This window comes from Festucalex cinctus, chromosome 20, assembly GCF_051991245.1.
Source record: "Festucalex cinctus isolate MCC-2025b chromosome 20, RoL_Fcin_1.0, whole genome shotgun sequence".
NCBI classification, from domain to species: domain Eukaryota; kingdom Metazoa; phylum Chordata; class Actinopteri; order Syngnathiformes; family Syngnathidae; genus Festucalex; species Festucalex cinctus.
In genome coordinates this window covers 15,815,025-15,838,982 of record NC_135430.1, presented here as the reverse complement: position 1 = coordinate 15,838,982, position 23,958 = coordinate 15,815,025, and the positions used below count along the sequence as shown (strand labels likewise).

The following is a 23,958-nucleotide window of genomic DNA, read 5'->3' as shown; positions in this document are numbered from 1 at the left end:
GTTTTTATTTATATTTTATCTCAACTACATCGGAATTATACTACAATTTTTTGAAGTAATCCAAGTATTTCACTAATTGCCTATATAAAGGTCTACCATCTTGATATTACTTAGTAAAAAGACAAAGTTTAATATATATGTAAGGACTGCTTCGATTTTTATTGAATAAAGTCCAATATTGAATTTATTACAGTTGAAGAGAAGCATGCTTTAAATAGATCATCAAGTCATGGGCTTAAGAATGCAGTAATTGCGACAATCTTTATGTATCAAGTGCAGCCCCCTTATAAGTGCAGGCTGCTTATTAAGCTTGGCATGGGTCACAAGTTCTGAAACCACTTCCATCTTCTCTCAACTTTCTTCAGTTTGGCCTGCTTCCCCCCCCCCAAAAAAAATGCTGTTTCATACAGAAAGAATGTGCTAAACTTGGCTGGCCTATAACAACCACACATCTGTGGGCTGCATAAGCCAAAACTGTCCATTTCCCATCAGACTCCAACTTGCAAACCTATAATTAGAATTATTTTAGGAGTATCAAGTGGTCACTGCATCCTCTATCTATTCTTGCGGGAACCACAGGAGCTGCCCCGAACCCAAACAATTGCAGCAGAGTGTGACGTAAACACAAAAGTGTTACCACCTCAACTAAAATGACTGAATCAGCATCAGGAACCTGTGGTAACATTATTTTTGCCTGGTGAGAATGAACATGCACTTCTTTAGCGTATTACGTGTGAGGTCTTTGGAAAACAAACACATTCTTCAGTCTCACACAAGCGATTACTTTTAACTCATTTGCTCCCAATAACGTGTAAATACGTGGGTTTTTTTAATGTTGTAAGTGTCCCAAAGACGTATTTATACGTTTTTTTTTTATTTTTATTTTTTTTTATAGAAGGCTTTGATGCAGCCTCTCAACTTCAAATAACGGTTGCAGAAATGGTAGTTATTACACAAACGACCAGCAGGTGGCAACAGAGCAATGGAGATCAACCAGGGCCATGTAGAAAAAAAGCTAATTTACTTACAATTTTGAATAGATTTGTGAAAACTGATGAAACTTAGCTCTCTTCTAATGCTAATTACTGCAAAACGGAAACAGATAGAAACATACTTTTTTTTCCTGATTAAAGAAGAGACTTTAATCTTTCTTTTGATATGTTCCATGCTTTTATAGCAATAGGACACAATATTCTATGGCCCATGCAAAATCAGTCAAAATCCAGTAAAACAGCCGGGAGCGAATGGATTGCTTCTGTGAAAATGGCTGGGAGTGAATGAGTTAAGATACTCTGAAGACAAGTGAGGAAACAACATCATATCCCAAAATTGGTTATCTTATCTTCTCAGTTTCTTCCTGCGGAAAGCGTTTTTTTTTTTTTAAAGCTGCGATCCCACAGCAACTGCGCGAACCCTGAAAGAATGAAAAAACAACTCTATTCAACGGATATGTGCCACTGCTTTCCCATGCAGAGGTGGTAAATCCAGGTCCAGATAGTAAAAAACATGCCACAGTTTAGCTTAGCCCCAGGTGCTAGCTAGCTTGCTAACTAGCTCCCATGGTGCTCGTTTACGTGCTAGGGAGCTAGCTAGCTAGCATCAGGGGCTAAAGCCAAACTGTGGCAGGGTTTTGTCATGTTTTGGTTCCGTGTGGTTAGGTTTTGTTTGGTTTTAGGTGTTTGTTTTGTCCTGAGTCTCGTCATGGTTAACCTCGTCCACCTGCGTGTGTCTTCCCTTCACAGTATGTGTGACCAATCAGTGACCTCAGCCTATTGTGTTTCCCAGGTGTGTCTTGTTAGTGTCTCGTTAGTGTTGGTGTATTTAGTCAGTGGTGTAGGAGCATTGTCTTGTCGAGTTGCGTTGGTGTCGTTGCTCAAGTCAAGTCAAGTCAAGTCTTGTAAAAACTGTTGTTTGGTGGTCTCCAGTCAAGTTTCCACTCGTGTTTGTTGCATCAGTTGCCACGATCTGTCAGGTTCATCCTCGTCCACATCTGCTCAAGTTGCCCACGTCCTGTAAAGTTTCCCCACGCCTTGCCAAGTATCTCACGTCCAAGCCAAGTCTCTCATGGAAAAGCAGAGTCTCTCTCACGGCCCAGCTGAGTCTCTTTCTCACGGAAAGCCGAGTCTCTCTCTCTCTCTCGGCCAAACCGAGTCTCTCTCACAGCCAAGCCGAGTCTCTCTCACGGTCAAGCCGAGTCTCTCTCACGGTCAAGCCGAGTCTCTCTCACGGTCAAGCCGAGTCTCTCTCACGGGCAAGTCGAGTCTCTCTCACGGCCAAGCCGAGTCTCACGGTCAAGCCGAGTCTCTCTCACGGGCAAGCCGAGTCTCTCTCACGGCCAAGCCGAGTCTCTCTCACGGCCAAGCCGAGTCTCTCTCACGGTCAAGCCGAGTCTCTCTGACTCGCAGCCAAGCCGAGTCTCTCTCACATCTAAGCCACGTCTTCCATGTCCCAGCCAAGTCTTCCACCTCCCAACCAAGTCTTCCACGTTCAGTCCAGTCATGGCGTCCAGTCCGCTCACGTCCCGTCCTGTCTTCTACTTGTTTATAGTCAAGCCATTGGGTCCATCTCCCCTCATCCACTCGCTCCACACATCGCGACAGGTTTTTACTTCTGGAAATGGATTTTCCACCTCTGTTCCTGTGAAAATGAGGAACCTTCACATTTCTCGTAAAAAATCACTTCGATCAAACCAGCTCGACATCAACAAAGCAAATCCGTGAACAGCTGGGCTTTGACGTTGCAAAGCCAACCCAGATGTGAAAAGGTCTTGGTCTGAGGTTTAAGCCACCCTGGTAGTACACCACCCAGAGGCATCTCCTCAGGAGATCTGAAGGGTATTTTTAAGCATTTTTGTTGTTGTTCTGCCATGGACCACGGTTATTGTTGTAAGGTAAGAGATCCGTGGCGCATCAACACATGAGAAACATGTAAAGCCCCGTCACCTTTGAACCGACGGTGTGAACAGCTGGCCGATGTTGACGCTGAGATTCACTTTGATCCGCTCATATCTGGATTCAAGACAACGGCTCGCATTGTGCGGCGGCCATCGCTGTCGGGAAATTACACCTCCTTTTGATACCATCTACCTGTTTCAAATAAATATTCTCCCGCCAGGGCGGGATTATTTTTGCTTCGAACAGCCACAGGGCAAACAAGTGAGCCGCAGTGTTGACAATAAAAACAGCTTCTGTTACTATTATGTCAGCAAAGTAGTGGAAGATGGACATAATTTGCAAAGAAGAGACGTTTCCCCGCCTGACATCTGTTTCTAACATTCCTAAGCACTTGCTCAAAGTTTTTTTGTTTTTTTTCGATGGACAGACACAACTAGTTAACTGTGTCTATAGTTTTTATGTACAATTAGCCCTGAGGTAAAATGTCACATATTAGCTTCAAATCAAACCACAATTGTGCATATAGTAACAGTCAGAATACACAAATCTACACATTAGGCCTTACCACAAAGGCATATTTCAAAAGAACATGGGATGTTTAAAGAGTAATGTGATCTATATCCATAACATTTCCTTTACAATATGTTCTTTGGTCCCCCACTAGTCTAAACACAACATTCTAATTAATATTCTGTTTGTAGAATATGATTTAAGCAGCAAAATCCAGCCAGTTTTTATCCAGCTCAGGGGTCGGCCATTTTGCCACTCGCTGCCGACTGAAAATCACATCACAGACCAATCACGTCTAACCCGTTTTCTAACGCTGAGCCATGATTGGTTGTCAGCAATGGTTGACCAATCAAGGTCACCTGTTTCGTGAAGCTGAGTAGTGATTGATCGTTACCTGGGCCCTGAGCAACTGTGATGTCATATTCAGTCAACAGCAAGTGATAAAATGGCCGCCCCCTGAGATGGATGAAAACAAGGTGGATTTTGCTTAACTCATTGACTGCCATTGACGGAAAAAGACGTCAAATAATGCATTTTTGCTGGGCTGGCAGTGAATGTGTTAAACACAATGTGCCAATATTTTTTGTGATTATATTACAGCCTCCTTTTTTCCTTTTTTTTTTTTTTTTAAGGCAAATGTTGCTTAAAAATCCATCAATTTTGGTTACATCTCATCTTAAGTCATTGACTGCCATTGACGGAAAAAGACGTCAAATAATGCATTTTTGCTGGGCTGGCAGTGAATGTGTTAAACCTTGACTGTTTTAGTGGTGAATGTAACCGAGCTTATTTTCTTATCAGTATTTTTGGTACACCTTTTGTTATTGACTTGTAAAACTATCACATGTGATCATAAATAAGATCAAGACATTTATTATGTCAAGAGGAAATTATTCTGAATGTTTGAACAGGAATATTTCAAATATTTTTCAGTTTGGCAAGACTTACATAACCTCTGTTACCACAGCAGTTAAGACGGTTGTTACTTTTTGTTGAGTTATGTTATCCGAAAAAGACAAGTCGGCTGCACCATCTTCAGTCGCTGCATTTTAACAGTATTTATTTTTATGTATAAAGTCTACCCAGAAGCTCTCTAAATTGAATGACGCTCGGGAAAAGAGAGACTCTAGTGTGCTGAGGAAGCACTTTGAATCTCTACAAGCCGTCTTGTTTTATTGCTTGTGTCAGTGAATCTTGGATATTTAGCAGAGGGCTGCAAAAGAGTGAGCCATCTGGCTGTGGAACACATCAGCTTCCCCTTGTTGCTTTCCTAAGACCGCATTAATTCAGGTTTAAGCCGCTTGTTTAAAAATGTTACCATAATTGGAAGGAATGGAACAAAGATATTCTGTCGTTATTTGGTGTTGTTCCGATACCGTTTTTCGGCCCCCGATACCGATTCTGATACCCAACTCTACAGTATCGGCCGATACCGATACCATATCGATACTTGAGTTTTTTTTTCCTCAACAGGAAAAAGCTCTCCTGCTATTGGTTCAGAGCATTCAAGGGCCAATAGGATATCTTAGATCGGCATGCAGTGAACATGTCACATATCAGTGAATGTCGTGCACGAGCAAGACACAAGATGCTGCATCCAAAATCCTATATTAGCTTTGGAATGAATGGTTATCGGCATGTTACTTGTGAGTAGCCACCGGTACCCATACCATTGTTTTAATGCAGTATCGGCGCCTCTGCCGATACCAATATCGTAACACTAGTCGTTATTCTAATTGCTGAATAAAAGGATTTCTTTATCTAATATATATATATGGTGTCTATGGATCTCACTCTGCTTTATCTATCCTTTCCTCCTTCCTCTCTTTAGTTTTTCCTCTGGTCTCTTGAGATGTCCTTAATTTGTTGGAATTTAGAGGTTTCTGGGGTTGGCGCAAGACTCTGATTATGTAACCATGGAGGTGTTTAGTTGGTGCTGGATTTCATTTTGATTTATCTTTGTTTTCTTTGACCTTTCCTCTGGTCTCCTGACCTTCTGAACTTGACGACTCTGGCGAGACTCTGAAGTATCCGATTAAGGTGAAGGGTCATGGAATTTTCATTAGGTTTTAGGTGAATTAATGAGTATAAATGTACACGTATTTACACGCACGCGCATGCACGCACACATACGCACAAAATAAAAAAATTAAAAAACTATTTTCTCCTCAAAATGAAGCCTATTTAATTGATCTTGCATTGGCCATGTAATTACACCCAGAATTCTCTCTATGTATAATTTTTAAGGGAGGTGGGCGGAGTCTTTGTTGCTTCTAAAATACCAACAGTGATGCTATGTCTTAGGTGAGGAATTTCCCACTTCCAAGTGGATGAGACACGTGGTGATTAATTGGGGTATGTCATATATTACAGCAAAGTACTAGCGCATACTGTAGTCTATTTAAAACCCTTTTGCTCATTCCACACTCTTGGATGATACATAATTAGTGTTTGTTTGCTCCAAGGAATCAACACGATCATTATTTTAACCTTTGATCCTCCAAGATTTTCAAATGAGGCCGTCATAAGTCACACCGTATGCAATCATGGCTTTCATAAAAAATAAAATAAAAAATATGGACGCTTTGAGAATTAGCTTGTTCACCAGGTGGCCGTGGGTGAAAAAAAGTCTCTCTGTTTGGCATATGACTCAAACACATCAGTGCTGTCACGCAGACACTGCCGCTAATTTGAATTGCCCGCGTGCGGACTGCTCATGACGCGACAACGGAGGCGTATGACTGATGGCTGTCATCTTTCGTGCTTTTAACCGAGAAAATGTCAGGAGGTTAACGCATTCACTCCCAGCCATTTTCACAGAAGCAATCCCGTTCGCTCCCGGCTGTTTTAGTGGATTTTGACTGATTTTGCAAGGCCCACAGAATATTGTGTTCTATTGCTATAAAAGCATGGAACCTATCAAAAGAAAGATTAAAGTCTCTTCTTTCATCAGGAAAAAAAAAAAGGATGTTTCTATCTGTTTCCGTTTTGCAGCAATTAGCATTAGAAGAGAGCTAAGTTTCATCAGTTTTCACAAATCTTTTCAAAATTGTAAGTAATTGAGCTTTTTTTCTACATGGACCTGGTTGATCTCTTTTGCTCTGCTGCCACCTGCTGGCCGTTTGTGTAATAACTACCATTTCTGCAACCGTTCTTTGGAGTATGCTCTAGCATAAAAACAAACAAACAAACAAAAAACGTATAAATACGTCTTTGGGACACTTAGAACATAAAAAACGTATTTACACGTCATTGGGAGCAAATGAGTTAATAGCAAGGTCGCCGTCCATTTCCTAGGAAGTGACTGCAACCCACTGAGTGAATCAGTATAATGCTTCTGATGTCATATTCGGTCTCCTCCTGGCTACTCCAAGAATCACTGGCTTGCGATACGGCAAAAACATACAATTCCACTTCCACGCAAAACGCACACAATATAGTCTGTCCCAGATTTCTCATGGGACCAGAGTGGAGTGCGGCAGACAGCCACAGTCAGGCATGCGCAGGGAAGGAGGATGGAAGCACGCCAGAGGGAAAACACAGGCTCTTTTTATGTGTGCGTGTGAGTATGTGTGCGTAGACAGCCCACTATTTGCAATGTGCAAGAAGTTTATACGTTTGCAGTAATGTGCAATTACACCCCTGCTAACCTAATTAACCGTCTGACAGTGAAGAAGTGCGTTTTTTTGTTTTTTTTTGCTTCAAGTGGTAAATGCTATATCGCAGAGAGGTGAATAAGTCACCAGGCAGTTTCACTTGTAAAAATGGTTGATAGTATGACAACACAACCGTTTCTGCAAATGTGTTTTTTTAATGCTCGGTGCCCCATAAAAGACGACATCAATTAATTTTATGTTCCTCTAGATTCCTTTATGTTTGTTTACAAACTTCATGACACATTCCTGCTGATTATTTACAAGTTCAATGAGCATTCACACGAGAGATTAGGGATGTAACGATAACCAAATGTCACGATACGATATTATCACAACATGAAGCTCACGATACGATAATTATCACGATATTGTGGGGAGGTTGGCAACTATAAAAAAGGTCACAATATTGTTAAAAAATAAATAAATAATGAGCTCATACTAAAAAAGCACAATACTGTGCTTTTGTATCAATGTTTTATTATTATTATTATTATTATTATTATTATGTTATGTTGTTAATGAACGCACACATTGAGTTCCTCCACATATTGAGCTGATTCACAGGCGTATTCATCCGACAATTAGTGTAGATTTTAAACATAGAAGGCCAAAACATCCTTAATGAAAATTCAATCGCACTAAAAAACTAGCCACCGGAGGGTGCTAGAACTGCACAAATGGAAATCAACCTGACTTTTTCTTAACTCATTCACTACCAAAAACGTATTTATACGTTTTTTTTTAGGTTTTTGTTTGCTGGAGTTTTTGTATGAAGGCTTTGATGCAGTTTCTGACCTGAAGTGGTCGCTTAAAGCGATGGTAGTTATTACAAAAAAAAAAAACGGCTAGAAGGTGGCAGAGTAGTATAAGAGATCAACCAGGTCCATGTTGCAACAAGCTGTTTTTCCCAGTATTTTCAACAGGTTTGTTAATAATGATGAAACTTAGCTAATTATAATGCTAATTACTACAAAACGTAAAAACAGATAAAAAATATACCGTACTTTTTTTTTTTTTTTCTCCTGATGAAAGAAGAGACACATTTTTCTTTTGGTAGGTTCCATGTTTTTATAGCAATAGAACATGAAAATTGCTGGGAGTTAATAGATGTGTTGCATTTAAATATCATGAACATGACGACGACGATACTGTGGCAGTTTTAATATCATGATATCACAATATTGCGCTTATCGTTACATCCCTACTGGAGATGGTCAGTAATCACAGAAAAAAAGTTTAAGTGTGGGATTTTTTGACATATCCCCCCCCTCCATATTCAAGTCTGGCCCATTGTCTACGATTTACCATCTGTCGGATTTGTATGGATGAAATGTGGACACATTTCTAGCTTTTTGGGGGGGCAAATACGGCGGCTCAGTAAATGTTGCACGGTATTCGTTTTCAGTCAACAACTATTTTATTAGTCCATCTCTCGTGCCAAAACATGCAAAAGAGCCTGTTATTCACATACAGTATACATTGCACAGCTGTCTCTCTTAAACACAGACATTGCTTAGCTTTAGAAGAGTTGTAAGTTTGTACATTTGAGATGTGGGGGAATGCATATGCTTCCCGTCATAATGACCACCTCCAAGTTTTGATACGTCCTATTAGTTACTGTTAGGTTTCCAGTTTTACTGCTTTACTTCTGCAATCTAGAGTTGTTATTTGTGGCAAATGTTTTTGATAGTTTAAAACTCTTCCCACAGCAACCTCAGCCTGTCACGTTTGCTCATCCCATAGCCACAAGTTGTTTCTTCTTCACCAGTAACACCTCCAAAAATATTTAGCCTTCCAACAACAACCTTATTGGCCTTAAATAAAGACAAAAATATATATCAATTACATGCACACAGCACTGCTTTAAAAGTTGTTTTTCCTCCTAATAGGTTTCAAAAATTGTAAACCGTTGCAAAACGTTGCAAACAGTTTTTCCGATCACGAAGAAGTTTTGACACAGCACTGCTTTAAAAGCTGTTTTTTTATCGTAATAGGGTACAAAAATTGTAAACGGTTGCAAAAGGTTGCAAACAGTTTTTCCGATCACAAAGACATTCTGACACAGCACTGCTTTAAAAGCTGGTTTTCATCCTAATAGGTTACAAAAATTGTAAACAGTTGCAAAAGGTTGCAAACATTTTTTCCTATCACAAAGACGTTTTGAACATGTTCAAAATGTAATTATTTGCGGCAAGAAACTGTTTCATACAAGAAAAGAAATTTAGGAACGTCTTGCAACCATTTGCAAACGTTACCAAACCCTGATAAAGGAATATTACGCAGTACACATATAGCAAAAGTTTTTTTTTTTTGTGTCAGTTCAAGGTTGGTTCAAAGTTACAAAAATATTCACACTTGCAAACAGTTTTTCTTGTCAAAACAAAATATTTACATTTATGTTTGTTGGATAAAGCTTGTGTATACTATCCCAAATTTCCTTCTGTTTAGTCTAATTAATTCCCATAGAAAGTTTCCAATTTGGAATATTAAATTCCCCAACCTTAAAGCGATACTTGACTCATTGAGCCATTTTCAGCAGTAAAAAGTTAATATTTTGTCTATAATTAATGTGGTAACTCCATTATTTTCATGTACAATTAGTACCTTTAAAAAGTAAATTTTCTACTGAGGAAGTAGGTAACGACCAATCATGGCTAAGTTGACTGACCAAACCCAGCATAGATGATGTCATCATCAGTCGACAGCAAGTGGAAAATATTTTTTTTAAAGGTATTAATTGTACATGAAAAATAATGAAGTTGTCAAATTCATTCTGGGCAAAATATTAACTTTTTTTCACTGCTGAAATTTGTTCAATGAGTCAAGTATCCCTTTAACTACCAATTGGAAGTTTCCGGAAATTTTCCGGAAATTTTCCGCCCCTTTGCAACCCTAACTGTACTATACACATAAAGTAAAAACAAAGTAATGGACTGTATTTTTACAGAGAGCCGTGTAGCAAAGATTTGTCTAAATCAGTTCTAGTGTTTATGTTATCCTGCTCACTAACAAATTAGGCATCCGTGAGAGACTTTCATCGCTATTACGACAAGACAGTGAGGTTCTTTGCGGTCATCTTTGTCACGACGGTTCAAGGAAATTATTTTGTGACGGGTTTACGTTATACCGCTAAGACACGGAGGCAAACGACGTCTGGTTTTCTTTAGGTGAAGTTTTGTGTGTGCAAGAGATTTTGGCTTAAGACAGGGGTGTCAAACATAAGGCCCGCGGGCCGGATCAGGCCCGCAAATGGGTTTAATCCGAGAGATGATTTTGTAAATAAAAAAAACAAAAAAACAAAATTGTAATGTTTAACTAATTAATCAGCCGACCACAATCAAAACATAGAGATTTGCAATTTCACAAGCAGTTCTCAGATGAGCAATGCAACTTGTACGGGGAATCGTCGTCCTGGATGTGATTATTTTACACGCAACTTAAACTATGGTTTGTTTAATTATTATTATTATTATTATTATCATATTTTTGTTGTCATTATACACCAACATAAACATGTTAAATCCGACACAAATTCAATTACTGGTAACACAAATAGATATAACGTCCTTATAACATCATTTAACTGCGCCACGCAATGCATTCTGGGAACAATATATATGTAAAAAAAGGTCGATTTAACACATCCGGAATGTATACCGGCAAAGTGTTGCCTAGTTCCATTTGCATTCGTGTTACTTTTCGGAACAATACGATGACAGTTGAGCTCCGTAATTTACTGCTGGTCCACGAAAATCTGCGTTTAAATGACGGCAATTGTTTTTACGTTATATACGGTTATTTTTCCCAATGCGGCCCACTTGATAATATATTTTCCTCCATGCGGCCACTGAGCTAACATGAGTTTGACACCCCTGGCTTAAGAGGATGACGCAAGCGGCACTGCCCTGTACCAGGCATCTATTTTGGCCAATCACCCCTGACTTAAACCTCCTCCCACTGCATAACATGATGATGATGTTCTGGGCCTCTGACACGGGATGAGATAACGCACATCTGGAGCCTTGGCCAGTGCGCAGTGCGGGTAAAGCCCTCGCTCGGAATTGGCTTTCAAGCTTTCGCTTTCTCTGAAAGAAGCTCTCGTTCGCGCTGGGCCTCCGCTTATTGTTCCAGTAAGCGGAGCCGCGGTCGTGTTAAAACAACACAACAAGCAACCCTCGTATGTCGGAAAAAACCACGGGATTGCGGAACGGGTCAGAACTCAAGTGGGATTCCATACGAGTTGAGGCTTTACTGAAGCGAAACCTCGCAAGGCTTTTCGTGTCAGTTTGACGGCGGATATGCAAAAAAAAAGGAATGAATTATTCTGCCGTGCATGTTATAGAGCTGAAATCACTTACAGGCGTCAGCGTGCACACAAACAACGTGTAATGGCATCCATCACGCGGCGGCAGGGGTTCCTCAGCATGCTACTCAGGGATAAGGACATCCCCTAATTCCTCCAAACCAAGATTTTCTCTATTTATTCACATCGAGAGGCAGAAACTCAGAGATGCTGTACACAGGACAGGTGGACAATAATCCGGCAAACCACACACAATTCTCAAACTGCACCTACAGACAGTGAATCGTAAAGGACTAAAGAACGACATCACATAGGACAAGACATCATCTAAAACAGTGGTGTCTAAACTACGGCCCGGGGCCCATTTGCGGCCCACCGTCCATTTTTCAGCGGCCCGCGACATATGCTAAAAATGGCATATGACTCAGTTCAAATAAAATAAACAAAACAAAAATGTTTGGAGATGGTCAAAGTAAGAAGGGAGGGTATCGAAAAACAGGTGCCATTAAAGGTTATTTTAGTTCACTAAAAATAATGAAAAAACTAAAATTAAAATTCAAAACACAATATTGTTACCAAAATAAAATAAAAACGAAAATGCTTTTTAACAAATGAAAGCTAACCAAAACTACATTTTATGTTTACAAAACTAACTATAATTACAGCAAACACGTCCTTCTTTTTAGTCTTTGGTAATTAATTTAATGCACGAGCCTTTGGGGATGATTTTAAATGTGATTTTTCGTAGATTTATTTTGATATAAACCGTAATAATGACGTTTGAAAGTATGTTACACAGAAGTGACGCCATCTAGCAGCAGCCAATAGAATAACACCTTCAGATGACGTTGCTCCCATGCTGTTTTTTAAATATTGCGCACAAGTAATGCACATTTTTCTTACATAAGCTAATACTAATACTGAAACTAACACTTACTTACTTTTTAAAGAACAAAACTAATAAAAATGAACAGAACCACCCTGAAAACTAAAATGAGAAATTCCAAAAATATAATAACCCGACTGCCATATTACAAATAAATTGGTTAATATACTGTAGCATTATTCTAAGCATGCAAGAGCACAAATAAATTATTTGTTCAATTTTTAGGACTAAACACAATTTCTCTTCAGAACATTATGTGGCCCTTGCGCCCTTTTGATTAAAAATTAAAAAGTTTAGACACCCCTGACCTAAAGGATTAACGGTTGACATCACGAACATCACATTTCGTAAACAGACACTTGTTACATCAGTACCCAACAGACATTGTTACATCGGTATCTGACACTTGACCTCACAGTCATGAACCCAAACTAATAGGACATGAACTCAATATACCACATGGTTCACCCCACACACACTCCTTAACTCATTTGCTCCCAATAACGTGTAAATACGTTTTTTAATGTTGTAAGTGTCCCAAAGACGTTTTTATACGTTTTTTTGGTTGTTTTTTTTTATGCTAGAGCATATAGAAGGCTTTGATGCAGCTTCTCAACTGCAAAGAACGGTTGTAGAAATGGTAGTTATTACACAAACGGCCAGCAGGTGGCAGCAGAGCAAAGGAGATCAACCAGAGCCATCTAGAAAAAAAAAGCTCAATTACTTACAATTTTAAATAGATTTGTGTTAACTGATGAAACTTAGCTCTCTTCTAATGCTAATTGCTGCAAAACGGAAACAGATACAAACATACTTTTTTTTTGTAATCTTTCTTTTGATAGGTTCCATGCTTTTATAGCAATAGAACAAAATATTCTGTGGGCCTTGCAAAATCAGTCAAAATCCAGTAAAACAGCTGGGAGCGAACGGGACTGTTTCTGTGAAAATGGCTGGGAGTGAATGAGTTAAATGAGTCAGGAACAAGACTGAAATCACATTTGTTACTTTATTTTAATGGATTTTATCTGTGGGGTACGAGCCGGAGCCAACGGCAGGAAAAGCTTCTGATAAGGTTACATAACGCTCGCTGCACTTTCAAAAAAAAAAAAAAAGTGGCGTACCTGCGTGTCCAGCTGCGAGCGGTATTGCTCTGACATCCTTGGCACGCCACAATGCCGAAGTTTGCGAGAAAGTCGGCCAAAATAGAAGCAAATTAAGTCGAACAACTTGAAGCGAAAGACGCGTGGAGGTGAAGCATGTAAAGGAGTGAGTGAGTGGCGGGAGCGTATCAAAACAAAACCACCCGGCGTTTTCAAGCTCAATTGAACGTTCCTTCTCTTTGGGCGACAGAAATATGACACAGTGTTATTTTTATTTTTTTGCCAAGCTCGCGCACATGCAATTTTAAGAGGGCGAGTTTAGGAAATGAGCCAAGAGGCCCGAAAGCTCGCGTTATTTCCTAGCGTGTCTATCCCGAGCGAGGTCAAACCTCTCCATTTCGCAACAGTTGGAGGTGCGCGGCGGCCCAAGGATGAAGTTAAAGGTTCGGTCGACGGCTCCCAAGGGGCCGCCGCCGCCTCATTATTTCTGCTTCCTCGCTGCACTCCGCGGGCCACAGCTTGGGAGGGAGTCATCTGCGTCCGATTCATAATTCATGCATCTGGCTGACTGCTCCTCTCTGGCACATGTAAACAGCGTGACAAGCCCAGCAGGTAGCTCGAGGTCTAAATCTGTCTGCTCCATTGTACAGAAAAGGCTGCTCGATTATATCTGCTTGTAATCAACGACTGAAACGGGCTTTCTGCAAGTATCGGAAACTCGAATTTAATGCTCTTTAATGAGACTTAAACATTTTTTAATGTCCATGTTGAACTTTGCATATTGTCACTGCTCTTTTTTTTTTTTCTTTCTTTTTTTTTATTTACAATTTTGGGATGCTTCATTCTGCTTCATCCCATAAACATAAAAAAAAAGGACAAAAATGAGCATTTGTTTTTCACATGACAGCAATGATATACAAACTACTGTTTATATTAGGGATCTTAGTCACTACTAATTTTAATCATAATTAATCACATTATATCTGCTCTAAATATACAAAAAAAAGTATAGCAAGTGGATACATGGTTACCAAATACAAACGTGTTTGTATCTTGTAGTTCATTAATACAGTAATTTTATACGGTTAAAAGGAGTGTAGTGTGAAACATTGAGTCACGGATTTGTGTCGAGGTAATTTTCTGGAACTAGGTGGCATCAGTGTTTCATGTTGGATGTTGGCAAGGTTAAGTTAACTAAAACGATAAAAAATAAAACTAAAATTCAAAAAATTTCGTTAACAAAATGAAATAAAAACGAAAATGCTTTTTAAAAAACGAAAACTAACTGAAACTACATTTTATGTTTACAAAACTAAGTAAAAGTAACTATAATTATAGGAAAAATGTCCTTTCTTTTAGTCTTTGGTAATTAATTTAATGCATGAGCCTTTGGGGATGATTTTAAGTAGATTTATTTTGATATTAACAAAATTGATGTCATCTAGCTGCAGCCAATAGAAAAGCACCTTCGGATGACGTTGCTCCTGTGGTGTTTTTTTGTGTTTTTTTTTTAATATTGTGCACAAGTAATATACATTTCTTTTAAAAACTAAAACTAATACTGAAACTAACGAAAACTAAACTAAAACAAAGCATTTATTAAAAAGCTAAAACTAATTGAAAACTAACAAAATTAAAAAAAAAAAAAACTCAAAACGAAATAAAAACTAAGTAAAATGAAAATTCCCAAACTATAATAACCCTGGACGTTGGTGACAGGAACACGACATTTTTCTTTTCTAATTCAGATCATTTGGTATTTGGAACATGAAGCAACTTGTGGACTCCAGGCCATTTTGTTCAATTGCAATTTGTCACCAGCCACCATATTTAGTCATCATATTTATCATTGCGAAATTGTGTTATAGTGACTTTGTGCCTTTCAGGCCTTCATTTTCGTAAAATCCGTTTAATGACTTTTAATGCTTTTCGGTGGTTCCGCGGAAACCCTTTTAAATAACTTCATAAGCACGTGGCATGTTCCAGCATGTTGCAGCGACTCATTTCTTAGCCTTTATCAGCAACGTCCCAGTTCAGAGCGAGTCCATCGACGCGGTAGGTCAAGCATGGTGCATCCGCATTGAATCATTCTTCCGGAGTTTTCCCAGCATCAAGACTTACTTGGGCTGTAGAATACAGATGGAGTTGTCCTGAACTTGTGAATCCACAACCTCACTTTGAACTCTTCACTTTTTCAACTTTTAAAGGTTCCGAGTCAGACGGTGTTAATCTACGTGTAAGATAATAGAGAAATACAAAATCTGTTTTGGGGTATTACATGGAGTTTTTCACTTTGTAACATCACATCAATAACTTTGATTATTTCATTGCATTTGCAAGTGTTGAGAGGTTGAATATAATCGGCATTACGTGAACATTCAGTTCTAGAGTTAGTGTGATGCAGAAACCACATTTGCTACATTTTGAATGGGAAATATGGGGAAATTGACTTTGAACTCATTTACTCCCAATGACGTGTAAATACGTTTTTTAAAAGCTCTAAGCGTCCCAAAGACGTATTTATATGTTTTTTTTTATTTATTTTTTTTATGCTAGAGCATACAGAAGGCTTTGATGCAGCCTTTCAACTGCAAAGAACGGTTGCAGAAATGGTAGTTATTACACAAACCACCAGCAGGTGGCAGCAGAGCAAAGGAGATCAACCAGGGCCATGTAGAAAAAAAGCTCAATTACTTACAATTTTAAATAGATTTGTGAAAACCGATTAAACTTAGCTCTCTTCTAATGCTAATTGCTGCAAAACGGAAACAGATAGAAACATACTTTTTTTTCCTGATGAAAGAAGAGACTTTAATCTTTCTTTTGATAGGTTCCATGCTTTTATAGCAATAGAACCCAATATTCTGTGGGCCATGCAAAATCAGTCAAAATCCAGTAAAACAGCCGGGAGCGAACGGGATTTGCCCACCCACCAAATGTGAAATTAAGAGTGACGAATGGTAAATTTTCACTCAAAAAACTATTTTATGTCAAATTAACAAAAAGAACAAACAAGATCAAATGATCAAAATACGGAATCAATAAAATACCTAAATAACAGTGTACAAATGAACTAAAACAAACTCTTGGAAGAAGAAACTCGACAAAGGCTAAACAATCACCAACAGCAACAAGACGCGAGAAGGACAATGAACCAACATGGACCAAAAGAAAGCAGGGAACTAAATACAAACAAACTGACGAGGCACAAGTTGGCTGAGGGATCTGATTGGATGACACAAGGCACAGGTGGTCACAATAAATCCTAACGAGACACAAACAGACAAAAAAATGGACACAAGGAAAATCTCAAATCTAATCCAAACCAAAATGCATAAAACATGACACAAATGTGTCGATGAGAAAATTCTTAACCCTTTGTGGAATTTGAGGAAATCTTGGAAATGTTCTAAAGACAACTGGGAGTTGTTTTGAATTGTGAAAAAGAAGACTCGGCCAGGCAAAGGACCAACTTCAAAGATTTATTTAAGACATTTTAACACTGCCTCTGAGAGCAACCAGCACGTTGAACTGGTCAATGCAATAACGTTGACCTCTGTCCTTTGTTTACATTTGACTTCAGAGCAGGACCTGAAGGTAATGAGTCACGTAGTATGAACAAACGCAACTTGCCAGCTCGCAGACAGTTCTCAAACCCATCAAACACCTTCGGGAAGAACCCGAGCCAATCCAACATCTGTGACTTCTAACTTTACAAATCTTCTTGAACAAAGACAGACACTCTCCGAAATGTCGGCGAGTATTCCCAGCAGAGTGGAAGCTAAGGGTAGTTCAATGCTACACTTTCTTCCATTTCACTTCCTGGAAGTGTCCCAATACTTGTCCATATATCTTTTGACAAAAATATTTTTCCTCTCAAGGTTGGAAAGGAGTTTATGTTAAGTGCAGGGCAGATGCCTGGCATGATCTGGCTTGCTGTGATCTGAAGCCAGCAACCAACTAACCAACCAACCAAGCGGCCAACTGCCTTCCAATCTGTGCTCGTCTCGTTCACACAGTCCAGTGACATAGCGCGAACCATTCGAACTTCCATAATAATATTCTAATATCAAAATGTTTCTGAAGCAGCTACCCTACTTTTACGGCAGCAAACTGTGCAGCAAAGCAAATCAATCACTGGCAACTGGCTGCGCATCAACTGTGTGGGAGGCAACATGATTGGAAGCGAGCCCTCGCTCAAATTAAAGACGAACTTTACTTGTCGAAGAAAGAAAGCAAAAGCTGTAAAATCAGAGGGCGAGAGGACCACCAACAGAGCGAGGCCTGTTTAGTGGTGGGTTTGTCTCCGCCTATTCGCCGGCTCTTTGCCTAATGGAAATTCACTTTCCATCCACGTCAACGTCACTGATATCTGTAAAGACAACTCTAAGACAATATTGATCCAAGTGCTTCTGGCTCGTGCGCCACTATGCATAGTAGTGCAAAAACGGTACAAAACTGTGATACACAGTATGTTAAAAAAAGAAAACAACTGCTTTGAAAAAGGCTTTGATGGAGTGATTCAATTCTACTAATTACAAGTTCTACAGTTTTTTTTTTTTATCCAGTCTTTGCAAATGAGCGTCTGTAAATTCCCTTGCCTGGATAAATACAGTTATGTAAGTGAATAAATGACCTTTTGTCATTACGCCAAACACATTCACACCTTTTAAAGGCCACGGCAATCAGGTGTATAAGACCATGGGCACCTATCATGCAAACTAAAAATAAAAATGCCCTATATATACCAAGATAGTATTTCCCTTAAATTTGCATGAAATTATTGGTAATTATTTAATTGTTCTAATTTCTAGTTCTTGATCGTACAAGGTGAGACGTCGGTCCGGTATGATACCTGGTTTCGTTACTTGCCTATCCCTGCTAAAAGCCTATCTCAAGCTAGCCTGTCTTTCTAGATTTAGCAAAAACAAAAACAAAAAACACTGTAATATGTATTTCAGATCTTCATTCTGAGCGACAAACTCGTTTCACAAAATGACCATTTACGTAACGTCATTCAAATGAGCTACAAAATTGGGGTGAACAAAAAAATAAAAAAAATGTGTATATCAAACACAGCCAAAACATAAATCATACGACTTACCGGTAATCATAACTATGAAAATACTGATAACGCCAAACAATGATGATCTAGCAAAGGATTAAACAAATCCAGGAGTATATAATTACTACTACTACTACTACTATTACTTATAATCGAGATTCTCATTTATTAATCGAATCAAATCGATATTTAATATCCAAAAATCGATTTCATTTAAATTAGAAATGAAGAAGAAGGGGAAAAGGCAGTTGTAGCCCACATGCTGTTTTTGTGGAAAAAGGCACTTACAATATAAAATTAACAAACGTTTAAACAAAAATAAGACACTTTAATGTCCCTATTTGTCATTTTGTCTTGCTAAGTCGACTGGAGTACATCATGACAATGTTGTGCACATCTGTAAATTGAAGCAGAAATTTTGAATCGAAAATAGGTTTGAATCGGGAAATGATTCTGAATCGAATCGTAGACCCAAAAATCGTAATCGAATCGTGAGACAGTCAAAGATTCACAGCCCTACTAGTTTTGTAATTACTTTGTAATTTCAATATAATTTATCCTTCAATTTCCTTCACAGGCATTCAGCTTTCAGCATTCCCACGCAATTTCTCCAGAAATTGCACATAGTCTAGTTTGCATAGTTGTTGCTTATCAGTATTGACTACTGGACTTTGTATATGACTCTGAATTTTGTCTGTTTATACCCTAAATATCTATATTATTATCGTGGAATACAGTATATATATAAAATGCATCTTCTTTGGACGGAACTGTACAATGTCATACTGTTCTCCGCGTGAACTTGCAACATTCCTCCCTTCAATGCGACGCGTATTTGCTCCCTCTTTCTCGCACGTTCAGCGGAGTCAGTCTGACATGCAGGCGTCAGTGTCACCTCGTAATTTAGCAGGCAAACTGCGTTTCTTGCGCCGTCTTTGCTTGTCCTGGACAGCGTTGCTTGTGGGAGACACACCCATGTGTGGAAGTGGAAACCAGGCCAGTGTCTGACTACATTCCAGGAGATAGCAGCATTGGGGGGGGGCTAAAAAAAAAAAAAAAAGATAACATGTTCTTGTGATTGCATTCCAATACAGACCTGATAGTGCTACACGAGTACAAGACATCAAAACAGCTTGGTCTTCTCACAGGAGCACAACAATATTTGTGTGTGAACTGATATATGTTTCTGTTATGTTTATATGTTCAATAAACTAACAAACAAACTGATAAAGATGTTCTCTGTTTTGCATGAGAACAGCGTTTTGGATAATTGAACCACAAACATTTTCAAATGGTTCTTAACTCATTCACTGCCATTGACGGAAAAAGACGTCAAATGATGCAACACTCTACATTTAACTCATTCACTGCCATTGACGGAAAAAGACGTCAAATGATGCATTTTTGGGCTGGCAGTGAATGTGTTAAAAAAAAACATTTATAATAATATGTTCTAGTGTAAATTTACTTCACCACAAGTCTAGTGAAGAGTTATACACTTTTGGACGTCAAATTCTAAATGCACATAATGTACTGACAGAGGGTAAAATATCACCCGGAGGACAACCACAGGGGGCACTCTAAAGAATAATAATAATAAAAAACATAATGCTGACTGTAGTTTTGACAAGGCAAGCTTGTCTGAGAGAATGTTCAATTTTATTTCATTATTTTCTGGTGACACAGCCAAATCCCTTTTTTGGAAGACACCAAACATTTTTCATCTGCACATGATGAATCATTTCTGCAAACAGCGGAGTAGTCTCAAGACCACAACAAACAGTCTGTCACTGCTTCTTATTTTGTGAGAAAAAAAAAAAAAAAAAAATCAATCATCTATGTGATTCAACAGCAGCTCTGCTTGGTTATGAAATGAAACAGGATTGCTGTCCCAGAAGAGGAGAGGAAATTATACAGATAAATTGTTCTGGGACGAACAGACCAGAGTTAGGCCTTAAAGGAAATGGCTTGTGCATACACAAGAAAAATAAAGTGCTTCCTGTGAGTGTCTATTTGCACCCGGAGAGTCGGTCATCTGGATTAGGCTCTGTTGTGCCACTGTGGGGGATGCGTGGAGGTCAAATAGTCAAGGTATGGGTCAGAGGTTAATGTAAGAGCGCTTGGGCGGTCACTCATGGGTCAGCACTCGGACGATCTGCATGTCTCGGGGGTGAAAGTGAAAAGGGGTGGACTCGAGGGAGTCAGGGTCACTAACTTATATGATTACGCAGCTATCTTGCTTATCTCCAGATGACCTCGTAGTTTGTTTTTCTAAAGGACGTCGCTGCGTACGGAAGCGTAGAGCTGCCAATATGGAGTAAACATTTTTGGCTGGCGGGTTCAAACATACTCGCAAAGATGTTCGAACATAGCCGCAAATATGTTCAAACTTAGTCGCAAATATGTTCGAACGTATTGAAATATGTTCAAACATACTTGCAAATATGTTCGAATGTATTGAAATATGTTCGAACATACTCGCAAATATTTTCGAACATAGTTGAAAATATGTTCGAACATACTTGCAAATATGTTCGAACGTATTGAAATATGTTCGAGCATACTCACAAATATTTTTGAATGTATTGAAATATGTTTGAACGTATTTAAATATGTTCGAACATACTCGCAAATATGTTTGAACATACTCGCAAATACGTTCGAACATAGTCGAAAATATGTTTGAACATAGTTGAAAATACGTTCAAACATACTCGCAAATATGTTTGAACATAGTTGAAAATACGTTCGAACATACTCGCAAATATGTTTGAACATACTCGCAAATATGTTCGAACATACTCGCAAATATTTTCGAACATAGTCGCAAATATGTTCGAACATACTTGCAAATATGTTCGAACGTATTGAAATATGTTCGAATGTATTTAAATATGTTCGAACATACTTGCAAATATTTTCGAACATAGTTGAAAATACGTTCGAACATAGTCGAAAATATGTTTGAACATAGTTGAAAATACGTTCGAACATACTCGCAAATATGTTCGAACATACTCGCAAATACGTTCGAACATAGCCGCAAATATGTTCGAACGTATTGAAATATGTTCGAGCATACTCACAAATATTTTCGAATGTATTGAAATATGTTTGAACGTATTTAAATATGTTCGAACATACTCGCAAATACGTTCGAACATACACGCAAATATTTTCGAACATAGTCGCAAATATGTTCGAACATACTTGCAAATATGTTCGAACGTATTGAAATATGTTCGAGCATACTCACAAATATTTTCGAATGTATTGAAATATGTTTGAACGTATTTAAATATGTTCGAACATACTCGCAAATACGTTCGAACATACACGCAAATATTTTCAAACATAGTCGCAAATATGTTCGAACATACTTGCAAATATGTTCGAACGTATTGAAATATGTTCGAACGTATTGAAATATTTTCGAGCATACTCACAAATATTTTCGAATGTATTGAAATATGTTTGAACGTACTCGCAAATATGTTCGAACATAGTCGCAAATACGTTCGAACATATTTGCGAGTATGTTCAAACATATTTCAACACGTTTGAACATATTTGCGAGTATGTTCGAACACACTCGCCAGCTAAAAACGTTTACTCCACATTGGCAGCTCTACGCTTCCGTACGCAGCGACGTCCTTTAGAAAAACAAACTACGAGGTCATCTGGAGATAATTGCGACGCTTTGAACATTACCCGTTAAACATAGAGGTCACAATTATTTAACTCCCTTAAAAGATCAGACAATACCTCTGGCTTGAATTTCTAATTGCCAATCCAAGCACATACTGTACCTAGAGTACATGCCCATTGACTTATCACAATCTACAGACCAACAGCAAGCTTACGCCAGCAAGGTCCATTCTGGGTCACTCTTGTCAGATTTTATTTTCACTGCAGTATGTGGCACGACTCAGCAAGATCCTTCCGACTGCATTTCTGCTTTTGAATATTGCAAGCTTTGTGTGGAGTATTCAGTATTCAGTATCTGCTAGGCCTCAAAACCTCGTCATAATCACCACTGCAAAAGAACCTCAAAAGTCAAGTTCGAATATACTCGCCATGCACGTCTGGGTTTAGTTTCTTAAATCAACAGTCTTCCATTTCATCATTCTATCAGATCAATAAAATACAATGTACATCCACAGCCCGAGAGGCTGAGTCAGTGCAGCCGACTGCTTGACAAAGTGGCAACCAACATGACAAGAAGACAAAATATATCACTTTTCACGCAGACAGTTTTCTCCTGCTCCACTGAAGCATCACAAAATCCTCCAAAGTGTCTCTGAAAAGGTACAGGAGCTCTACTGCAAGTGTTGTGGGGTACGAGAGTGTATGACTTGTTCTGCTTCGGGGTCTTCAATGCTCAAGCAGGCAATGACTGTGATACCTGGCAGGGTGTATTTAGTAGGAACCCCGCACCCCTTCAGCTACAATCTGAAACATAAGGTGTCCGTATGTGCGCCTGGCATCAAAACATCCTTGGCCGCAGTTCTACGCTCAACTTTGGGGTCATATCATCAGACCTGTGGTCGTATGTCTTGAACACCAACTGGTCGTGTGTTGGACCCATTGGTGGGGGAAGTTGCCAGGCCGACCTAACAGACCCAAACGAGGAGTTCAAGTTTGGAGTCTTGGGGAGGAATATAAGTGGGAGAACGACAGGCGGTTTAGGGCAGTGTCTGCAGTGATGCATCGGTCTGTCATGGTCGATTTACCAGTCGATCAATCAATCCACCATGTTGCTTTGAATCATTAAGATTGATAAGCATTGGTGTGGAGATCTGCTCCCAATATGCCTCAGCCTCACTATAAATTGTAGTCCTCTTTAGATGCTGTATTCTGGAATGCCTGAGATGTAAGCAGCATTTTGCGTTTCCGTGATTGTGGGTTTGATCCTCACCCCGAGTGACCATGCTGAAGTGTCCTTGAGCAAGTCACTAAACAAACCACTAAGGCATTTGGGCACCATTTGCTATAGATAAAGAGCTATATAAAAAGCACCCCATTTACCATATGACTGACCAAGCCATTTCTGAGTTAACATATCAACAAAAAGGAAGCTTTCATAAGTGCAAATGTCATCCATCCTACAAAAACACCCTCTTCCTTCCTCCACGGTTCATCCTCCAGTGACCTCCAATGTGGTTATTGATATTGACTGCTAAGAGGCAGATGGCAGTGTCACCTCCTTGAGTCTGTTGGGTTCAGGGAGAGGACACCCACACCAAGCTGCATGTTGGCTCAGACAACCCCAATGCTTCCCCTTACAAAAATACTCCCTTTAGTCTTGGCTCAATTATTCGACTCTGTCTGCTCTGTCTGTTACCCTTCTAATCCTGGCCTTTATTGTCTATTCCCTCCTTTTGTCACTGCTATCTCTCTGTGTATCTCCCACACGCTCGTTCTCTTGATGATGCAGTGAGTTATCTCCAAAGTTGGGGAGGAGTGGAGTTTCAGAGCAAAAAAAAAAAAAAAAAAGTTTATTTTCTTGCCTCCTTCCCTCCTTGACACACCCATGTTTTCATT

General features: G+C 39.1%; 1 protein-coding gene across 1 annotated transcript in view; it reads right to left on the bottom strand.

The window, feature by feature from the left end:
• jcada (junctional cadherin 5 associated a) overlaps positions 1-11,563 on the bottom strand; it is a 44,234-nt gene extending 32,671 nt beyond the window's left edge. The window contains exon 1 of the mRNA XM_077509122.1: positions 11,419-11,563. The gene's annotated coding sequence lies outside the window, so the exon portion shown is untranslated. The remainder of the gene's footprint in view (positions 1-11,418) is intronic.
• Positions 11,564-23,958: the final 12,395 nt, after the last annotated feature.